Here is a 10,397-nt window from a genome sequence, read left to right on the forward strand (position 1 = left end):
TGTCCCGTAAAACAACATGGGAAATTATCGCTAACCCAGCTTCTCTCTATTTACAAGTGTATCGCGAACACGCATATCGATATTAAAATCAGCGCTAACCAGGTATTCCGCCGGTTTGTAATGCCTGCTATTTTCTTACTAAGCCATATCTATAATGGGAGGTGGATTGTTATGCTGAGTCCACGTCTCCCTATCTACAAGGTTTTCCCTAACGCGGTTTTCTATCGCTGGAATTCCGGCGATTCTGACTCTTTCCGCCGCTTTTGCCTGGATTTCTTTCGCCTCGCGATGCGCGTTGGTAATAGTGAGCTAACCGGGCGATAGATTTCGGCGATAGTCGGCGTTAAAATTTTACACGCTAATTGCGGCCAGCGATAAATATCGCTGCCGCTTGATGATATGCCCCTTAGTGAGATAACCCGCTGGGAGTGCCAAGGCTGACTCTGGGTCAGATCCCATGTCTGCCCAAGCAATATATTCAGGAATCTCTAAACTGTGTTTAACAGCGGAGCGAGTTTTCAGCAAAGCACAGTTGAGCTTACAATTTGAAGAGAGACTCATGTTAGGAGTTGCTCAGCAAAAACCTCACTTGCCGACTCTAACTGGCAATCAAACGTACACTGATCACAAACGTAACCATTGTGTGATAGATTAAATTTAAACTTATTGCAGGCTGCATCCTTACCTGTGTCTTTAAAATCAAGCAATGTTTCTCTAGAATACATAAAAAATTTGTGCAGGGGTCCTGACGGCCATCACAGTCTGGCCACGAACGGGTGCAGATGGGCTTGCCATAGGCGCGCTGGCGGCATGCCCGAGGCCCGCATCCACTGCGCGGCTGCTCTGCCAAACTCATTTACGGGCTCGGCGCTCTAACATGCTCCGCCCACAAAGCATGCAGGACAGCGAAAGCAGACTTAGTAGCCGCAGTCAAATACAAATATAGGGGTGATTTGGTGAGGTGCGGAGCAGTATATAGGAGGGGGTTGGCTACAGCCAAGACAGACTGGGAGAACAGCTTATGGGAAAACTTGCATTGTGCACTGATTACCAAGGACAATACCACTTTTTGAAAAATAGTTACAGTGAGTGCTAATGGTATCGGGGGAGATGTGGAATATTTTGTCCAACCCCAAGACTACGTAGCCCACTTTAGCAACTTATACTCGGGCACAGAGGACTCATGTTGGGAATGTGTAGATCTGCCTGTGGCTCCCAAACTGGGTAATCAAAATAACCTAGAATTTGCGTCAACTGAGACCTTGGTGGCTATCAAGTCTAGTATAGCATATAGAGCTCTTGGGCCTGATAAGATCAGAAACAACCTTTACATGGCCCATCCGGAAGAGTAGGGCCTTTATATCAATTCCCTATCCAATGCAATCTTGCAGGGCATTGAGATCCCTCTGTTACAAATTGACCCCCAGGAAATGCATCCTCCATGGTTATCAGAGCCATGTCACGAAGAGTCCGTAACGTACCAGTTTCTTGTGTGACAGAAAGCTCGGAGTGATGTAATAATGGCATGCCAGGAGCATATAATGGTAATTTCTGTGCCCGTTTCCCTAACTCTCGCCAGGCCCTGGCTGTAGTTTTCATTTCAGTGTTAATTTTAATAAAGTTTTATTTGCTGCTTTCGAAAGTGAATGTGTGCTGCTCATTTCTGTGTCGACACATGCATATCACCAGTTGTGATTGTGCGACGCCAGGCGGATTATTTTGTACATGTTTCGATGTAGCTGATGTGGCATGTCTTTGGTCAGGGGGTGCCAGGGAGGGGAGGGGAGGTCCTGGTGGTGGTGGCGGTGGGTGTTGTGGTCGCATGATGGGGGACTCCATGCAATCTGTTGCCCTTCCGATGTGGCCTTGGGCTGTGCTCCCTTTTGTGGTGCTGGCTGCCGTCTGACTTTACACCAGGTTAGAGCAGGTGTAGATTTCCTGGTGCTAACGCACCTTATTGCCTGTTTTGTGTTTTTATCGCAGATCTGGCTGGTCATTGAGAATGTTGAGGTGCGATGTTGTCGCAGCTTTTGGCAAGGGAATGCCCACTCTGCATCCCATTAGCAATAGTTGCGGGGGGCCTCTGTGGCGATGTTTTTTGCGGCTGCTATCGCGGGTAAACTGGTGCTGTGGGCTGTTAGCACCAGCTTGTGAATGGGAAGGTAAATTTATCATGACTTTGGCTGCGATAAAGTGCCGTTAATTCGGCGATAGCTCCTTGTAAATATATGCCCCTAAGTCTTTCTTTTTATGTCCTGACTTGTGACAGTCTATGCAAAGCCTGCCTACATGGGCTAAAAAGGATTCTGCCTGTTGTGCCCTCCCCACTTGGGTTTGGAAAAGGCTTGGGACTTCCCCTATTAAGTAGACTTTTGTGGCCCTTTTGACAACTCTTTGTTAATCCTTGTTGCTCCCCACTTTTCTCTGGTGAGGCAATGAATCACCTTTCTTGGTGTTAGACCTGGCACCTTGGCGTGAGTTTCCCTTCCACTTTTTGATGGTGTGCCTCGACTGTTTTGCTGGTGTTGTCCGCTCAGGGCACTGCGCCACGGCTAATCCGTGCCGCAGTGCAAGTGCTCCCAAAGTAAAATGTACCTGTAATTGATGTCCATGATTGGTTTATTGGATTCACTGTCAGTCTCCAGTAAAGTGCACCGAGGGTGCCAGGGCTTGTGAATGCCAATGCTGCTGGTGGGCTTGCAGCGCTGGTTGCGCCACCCACGGAAGCGGCCTTGTAAAGTGTGTCTAGGGCCTGCCACCGCAGACACTGTGCGCGGTCCGGGACCGTCGCGCTGACTGCGCAAGTGCCCCCACTTGCCAGTCCCTAAACCTTCCCTTACCTACATATTAGCCACCCCTCTGGTAGGCCCAAGGGCAGGGTGCATTGTAGGCATAAGGTAGGACATGCCCTGTGTGTGTGGCATGTCTTAGTAGTGAATTACAGCCCTTGTCGTTTTTCACTATTGAAGGCTACCTGCTCTCCATAGGCCAGAATGGGCTGCCGGGATCACGCCAACGCTGTGACCTCAGTGGACTCAGAGAGCATGGTAGAAGTGTCAAGTTTAGTATGCCTGAACTCAGAATAATAAAATACTTCTTGTAGTCAAGTTTATTTTAATATCCTGGGTTTGTAAATACTACTTTTAGAAAGTTAGTATTTACTGACCTGACCATCTCAGTCCGCATATGCTGTGTGTATGTGTTCTGCCTGGCAACAGTAAGGAGCAGGGTTGGGGAATCCCCAGAGACAGGTTGGCTGCCAGGTGGTGGGTAGAGAGGTGACACCTGGATGGGTGGGAGGAGTACACCTTGACTCTTGAATAGACCTGTGCTCTGCCACCACAAAGCCGGTGCCACCCCCTGTGGGGCGGCTGATGTCTCTGCCCTGCTGCTGAAAGGAAAGAGCAGAGTCACCATAACAAAGTGCTCCAGAACTGGACTGAGCCAGGCCTAGGCCCCCTGGCGCTAAAGAACAAAAGAATCATGGTATAAAAGTAGGAGCCTGGCTCCTAAGAAATCAGAATCCTGTTTACCACAAAGAACCTCTGCCCGACTAGAAGGAGAAGGAGACGCTGGAGGAGCTGGCCTGCTGCCTGCCTTGCTGAGAAAGGAGAGGAAGAGACTTACTGAAAAGACTTTGCTACTTTGTGCTTGAACATTCTCCAAGGGCTTGATCTGAGCTTGCCCCCTGAACTGAACCCCAGGAACAGTGGGTTCTCTGTGCTTCTTGCTCATCCTCCAATTCGAGCCGTGTGGGCATCCCGCTGGAAAAGAGACTGCGCCCCTCATCGCCCCTCCTAGGGCCGTGACACTCAGGAGCTCACCTGCCGCAATCCCGTGAGAGCCCCGCTCCGTCCGGAGCCGCTCTCTGTCCCCGGGCCAGGCCGCCTGCACCCCTGTCACCGCCTGCCATTGGAGTGCGCTGAACGCGCTATCACCCCTCCTGCCGGAAGCCGTCCGACGACTGTGATCCACGCCGGGTCATCCAGCTGCACTGACCGTGCCCTGTGACCCCGCTTCGCTATCCCCGGACATCTCAGGCCGCGCCGCCCCCGCTGTGGAGACCCTCCTGCACCGCCGTGCTAAAGGGTCGCTGGCCGCGCCTGCCTACGTGCCCACACCTGCTGATTGAGGACCCAAGAACACTTCCCAAGCTGAGAGTCGCCCCGACCTGTGCCGACTCTCCACATCACGAAAGAAGTTCCAGTATCGGGCTCGGGGCCCGCAACGCCTTATTTCCCCGTTCGCAGGAACCGATCTCTGTGAGTACTGGAACTACAAGTAAAGAGACTACGAACTATCCATTTGAAACTACGAACCAAGAACATTTACCTGCTGTATAACCTGGTGGCCTAGCGAAAACGTTATTGGTCTTGTGATAAGTCTGCTGAGAGATATATACCTTATTTTTACATAAAGAAACGTATTTTTATATATATCCAAGTCTGGTGTCCGTTTCTGGGGGGATTGATGTATTTACTGTGTGTATGATTGTAGGTGCTTAACCAACAACGCCTGAGGAATCGCCTTGGCTGCTCACGCCACGCACCTAGAGGGTGAGCAAGGGTCATTCGCGAGGGGTTATCCTGCGCCCTGACGTGGAGGAGAGGGTTCCTGCTTGACTCAAGGGCAACCTTGCGCCAACCAGAGATCCCCGACTCTAACATTGGTGGCAGCGGTTGGGATTTCGGATTTGCACTTGTAATTTGCATACAGTGAATTATTAATCGCCAGATAGTGAGAGCAGACCAAATAACGCAGCCACAGGTTTGTAATTGTTGAACTTTGTTGAGACATCTGCCATTACTGCAACCATGCCTGGCTCGCACTCCGCTGGAAGAGCACTCTCTGTGATTTCTGGAATAGATGAGGTGGATTGGGAGAGACTGGAAGGCTACACGATGGAGCAATTGAAAGGCTACAGTGTACAATTCAGAGTCCCCCATGCTGGATGCAAGAGGAAGCCCCAGTACACCAAGGCGTTGAGAGCCTGGAAGGAGTCACGAGACCTACGGAATGCGGGGGACATCGTTCCACCCGACAACCTTGAGGAACCCAGCAGAGTCCGGTCGCCAGAGGAGCTGGCAGACAGGGCAGCCGACAGGGCGCATGCAATGGAGATGGCAAAGTTGGCAGGACAAATGGAAATGGAAAAGCAGAAGTTGGCCCTGGAGGCACAACAACGCCAAATGGATCATGATATCAGATTGAAGGAGTTGGAGCTGAAGGCGAAAAGTTTGGACACCGCTCCTTCTGGTGGCAGCACTCCACCAGCGCAGGTAGAGTCCAAGGTGTACATCCCCAAAGACGTAGTAAAGGAGTATTTTAGAAAGGATGACATAGGGCAGTGGTTTAGAGCCTACGAGGTGGCCATGTCCTCACACCGGGTCCCTGAGAAAGACTGGGGAGCGGGGCTGTGGGGAAGGTTCCTTGCTGAAGGGCGTGACACACTGTTAGATTTACCCTTAGATCTCCAAACCTCATACCCCCATATGAAGGAAGCTTTAATGACCAGGTATGGGTTAACTCCGGAGCTATATAGACAGAGGTTCAGGGAGACCAAGAAGATCCCTGAGAGTACGTATGTGGAATATGTGACCTTTTTCTGCAGAGCGCTGGATGGTTGGGTGAAGGGTAGCAAAGTGAATGATTATCAAGGGCTGCTTGATTTAATTGCATGGGAGCACTTGTCCAGTCAATGTTTTCCTGAGCTACGCCAGCACCTGATTGATAGCAAGCTGTCCAACCCGAGGAAGCTTGCTGAGGAGGCGGACCGCTGGCTCAGCACCAGGGTCCACAAGGGTCAAGTGGGAGACTCCGCCAAAGGTGGGCAGGGTCCCCAGCAGAAGAGTGGGGGGGACAAGGGTAAACAGAAGGGGTTCCAAAAAGGCCCCCAAAGTAATTCCCAAGGGAACCAGCAGAAGGGTTCTCAGCCTCCCCCACCCCCGCAGCAGAATGGGGCCCCGACAGGTAGACCTGTTCCAAAGGGGCCCTTCAATTGTTATAAGTGTGGTGACCCGGGTCACATTGCCTCTGATCCGAAGTGTCGCCTGTTTGGTAAGACCGCACCCACTGGTGCTCCACCCCGGCAAGTAGCTAGTGTTAACTTTGGGGAGGAAGTAGCAGTCCAGGAGGGTGGGGGTCCCGGGCAGATGACCCTAGTCTCGCTAGGAGACAGTGAGATGGTCCCTGTAACCTACCTGCCCTCTAACACTAAGAAATATGGGCAAGTGGTGACCATCAATGGAAAGAAGGTTGAGGCTCTTAGAGATACAGGAGCCAGCGTGACCTCGGTGAGGCAACACCTGGTGTCTCAAGAGCAAATTGTACCCAATGCCTACTGTAGGGTTGTCAATGCTGACAACGTGGAGAGTCGTTGTCCAATGGCTCAAGTTCCCTTTGAGTGGGGGGGGTCTCTGGTACTCTACAAGTCGCTGTGAGAACTGACATGCCTGTAGACTGTCTGCTAGGGAACGACCTGGAGAGTTCCCCTTGGGAAAAGGTGGAGAAGACCACGCATCTGAGGATGGTGGGTCTACCCGACTGGGCGTGCGTGACCACCCGGTCCATGGCAGCCAGTAGGGGTGTTGAGAGGGTCCTGGAGCCTGAGGGAGAGGTCCAGGAACCGGCCTTAGGGAGAAGGCGCAGGAGGTGCGGGAAACCGGCCCCCGAAGTTCCCACGGCCCAGGAGGAAGTAGACCCTGAGGGGGATGCTCTGGAGCCTACCGGGGAACAGATTGCCGAACTGGGAGACTTGCCTGAGCTGACCCATTGGCAGCAAGAAGGAGGTCCCTCCAGGGAGGAATTCTGCAGGGAGCAGAAAGAATGCCCTTCTCTCGTGGGTATGCGGCAGCAGGCTGCAGACCAGGCCAATGGTGTTCAGGCCAAAACACATTACGTGTACTGGGAGAGTGACCTCCTGTATTCCGAGCCTAAGGCTGCTGAACCTGGGTCAGCCCGTGTGCTGGTGGTACCCCAGAAGTTCAGAACCTTCCTACTGGGGCTGGCTCACGATGTGCCTTTAGCAGGACATTTGGGGATGGACAAGACCTATGACAGGCTTGTCACCCACTTTTACTGGCCCCAAATGCATAAGAATTCAGATTCCTACTGCAGAACCTGTCAGACTTGCCAGGCAAGTGGTAAGAGCGGAGGGAAGCATAAGGCTCCTCTGCAACCTTTCCCTGTGGTCGGTACGCCATTCCAACGAGTGGGTATTGACATTGTGGGGCCTCTGGACCCCAAGACAGCCCTGGGCAACAGGTTCATCCTGGTCTTGGTGGACCATGCCACCCGGTACCCTGAAGCCATCCCTCTGAGGACAGTGACGGCCCCCGTGGTGGGACGGGCACTGATGGGAATTTTCTCCCGAGTGGGATTCCCTCTAGAGGTGGTGAGCGACAGGGGGACCAATTTCATATCCACATATATGAAATCCCTGTGGAAGGAGTGTGGGGTAACTTACAAGTTCACCACTCCTTACCATCCCCAAGGAAATGGGTTGGTTGAGAGATTCAACCGAACCCTCAAAGGCATGATCATGGGCCTGGACGGTCCAATGAGGCGTAAGTGGGACGTCCTCTTGCCATGCCTGCTCTTCGCTTACCGAGAGGTGCCGCAGAAGTCTCTAGGGTTCAGCCCCTTTGAGCTTCTGTATGGTCACCCGGTAAGAGGACCTCTGAGTTTGGTAAAGGAAGGCTGGGAGCAATCTCCCAGGAAACCTCCCCAGAATGTATATAGTTACATGCTGGCCTTCCGAAACCAGACTCGGCGTTTCAGGCAACTTGCTGAGGCAAATCTGGAAGCCAGCCAGGAAGAGATGAAGCGGTGGTACGACCGGAATGCCACTCTGGTAGAGCTTCAACCTGGACAAAAGGTGTGGGTCTTGGCCCCAGTGGAGCCGTGTGCACTTCAGGATAAGTGGACAGGTCCATTTGAGGTTGTGGAGCGCAAAAGTCCTATCACCTACTTGGTGGACATGCAGACTCCCAGGAACCCTTTGAGGGTCCTACATGTTAACCGCCTTAAGCCCCACTTAGAGAGGACCGAAGTGGGCATGCTGCTGGCCACTGATGATGGAATGGAAGAGGAGACCGAGCCTCTTCCTGACCTCTTAGTGGCCTCTGAGAAAGATGGGTCAGTGGATGGAGTTAACCTCTCACCCACCCTGACGCCCGAACAACAGGAAGACTGCCGCCACTTGCTGGGACAATTTTCCGACCGATTCTCCCTGGTTCCTGGTGTCACAGATTGGTGCGTCCATGATGTGGACACAGGAGACAGCTTACCCGTGAAGCACAAGGCTTACAGGGTAACTGACAGGGTCAGAGCTTGCATTAAGGAGGAGGTCTCCAAAATGCTTGCGCTAGGGGTGGTTGAGTCCTCCAGCAGTCCTTGGTCCAGCCCCATGGTCTTGGTCCCCAAAGCTGCTGCGCCGGGAGCCACACCTGAACTCCGGTTCTGTGTGGACTACAGAGGACTCAATTCAGTCACGAAGACTGACGCGCACCCCATCCCCAGAGCTGATGAGCTCATTGATCGGCTGGGGGCTGCCCGGTTCCTCAGTACGTTTGATTTAACGTCTGGGTACTGGCAGATCGCCTTGACCGACGGGGCCAAAGAGAGGTCAGCATTCTCTACACCAGATGGGCACTTCCAGTTCCGAGTCATGCCATTTGGGATGAAGAATGCCCCTGCCACCTTTCAGAGGTTGGTCAACCAGGTACTGGTTGGGCTGGATGCGTTCAGTGCCGCCTACCTGGATGACATCGCAGTGTTCAGTGCCACCTGGCCTGAACACCTGCGCCACCTCTGGGAAGTGTTGATGGCGCTGCGCCGAGCAGGCCTCACGATCAAGGCAAGCAAGTGCCAGATCGGGCAGGGTTCCGTGGTGTACTTGGGACACCAAGTGGGGAGCGGCAAGGTGGCACCCTTGCAACCCAAAATTGAAACCATCCTGGCTTGGGAACCCCCCAAGACGCAGACCGCAGTGAGGGCCTTCCTGGGGCTCACTGGGTACTACAGGAGGTTTGTCAAGGGCTATGGAACGATCGTTGCCCCCTTGACAGAGCTGACTTCGAAGAAGCAGCCCAGGAACGTGATTTGGACTGACACCTGTCAGAAAGCTTTCGACACCCTGAAGACTGCCATGTGCACGGCGCCCGTGCTCTTGGCCCCTGACTTCTCCAAGGAATTCCTAGTCCAGACAGACGCTTCAGAGCATGGTGTAGGGGCTGTTCTCTCACAGATGACTGAGGAGGGCTGGGACCAACCCGTAGCCTTCATCAGTAGGAGGTTACTTCCACGGGAAAGTAGGTGGAGTGCAATTGAGCGAGAAGCATTTGCTGTGGTCTGGGCGCTGAAGAAGCTAAGACCCTACTTGTTTGGGTCTCACTTCCGGGTTCAGACGGACCACAGGCCCCTCAGATGGTTGATGCAAATGAGGGGTGAGAACCCGAAGCTGTTGAGGTGGTCCATCTCCCTACAGGGTATGGACTTTACGGTGGAACACCGTCCTGGTACAGATCACGCCAACGCTGACGGTCTGTCCAGGTATTTCCGCCTTAGTGACGAGGAACCCCCTGGGCAAGGGTAGTTCTCCCCACATTTCAGCTGGAGGGGACACGTGTTAGACCTGGCACCTTGGCGTGAGTTTCCCTTCCACTTTTTGATGGTGTGCCTCGACTGTTTTGCTGGTGTTGTCCGCTCAGGGCACTGCGCCACGGCTAATCCGTGCCGCAGTGCAAGTGCTCCCAAAGTAAAATGTACCTGTAATTGATGTCCATGATTGGTTTATTGGATTCACTGTCAGTCCCCAGTAAAGTGCACCGAGGGTGCCAGGGCTTGTGAATGCCAATGCTGCTGGTGGGCTTGCAGCGCTGGTTGCGCCACCCACGGAAGCGGCCTTGTAAAGTGTGTCTAGGGCCTGCCACCGCAGACCCTGTGCGCGGTCCGGGACCGTCGCGCTGACTGCGCAAGTGCCCCCACTTGCCAGTCCCTAAACCTTCCCTTACCTACATATTAGCCACCCCTCTGGTAGGCCCAAGGGCAGGGTGCATTGTAGGCATAAGGTAGGACATGCCCTGTGTGTGTGGCATGTCTTAGTAGTGAATTACAGCCCTTGTCGTTTTTCACTATTGAAGGCTACCTGCTCTCCATAGGCCAGAATGGGCTGCCGGGATCACGCCAACGCTGTGACCTCAGTGGACTCAGAGAGCATGGTAGAAGTGTCAAGTTTAGTATGCCTGAACTCAGAATAATAAAATACTTCTTGTAGTCAAGTTTATTTTAATATCCTGGGTTTGTAAATACTACTTTTAGAAAGTTAGTATTTACTGACCTGACCATCTCAGTCCGCATATGCTGTGTGTATGTGTTCTGCCTGGCAACAGTAAGGA

Source organism: Triturus cristatus, chromosome 1_1, assembly GCF_964204655.1.
Source record: "Triturus cristatus chromosome 1_1, aTriCri1.1, whole genome shotgun sequence".
In the NCBI taxonomy this organism is placed as follows: domain Eukaryota; kingdom Metazoa; phylum Chordata; class Amphibia; order Caudata; family Salamandridae; genus Triturus; species Triturus cristatus.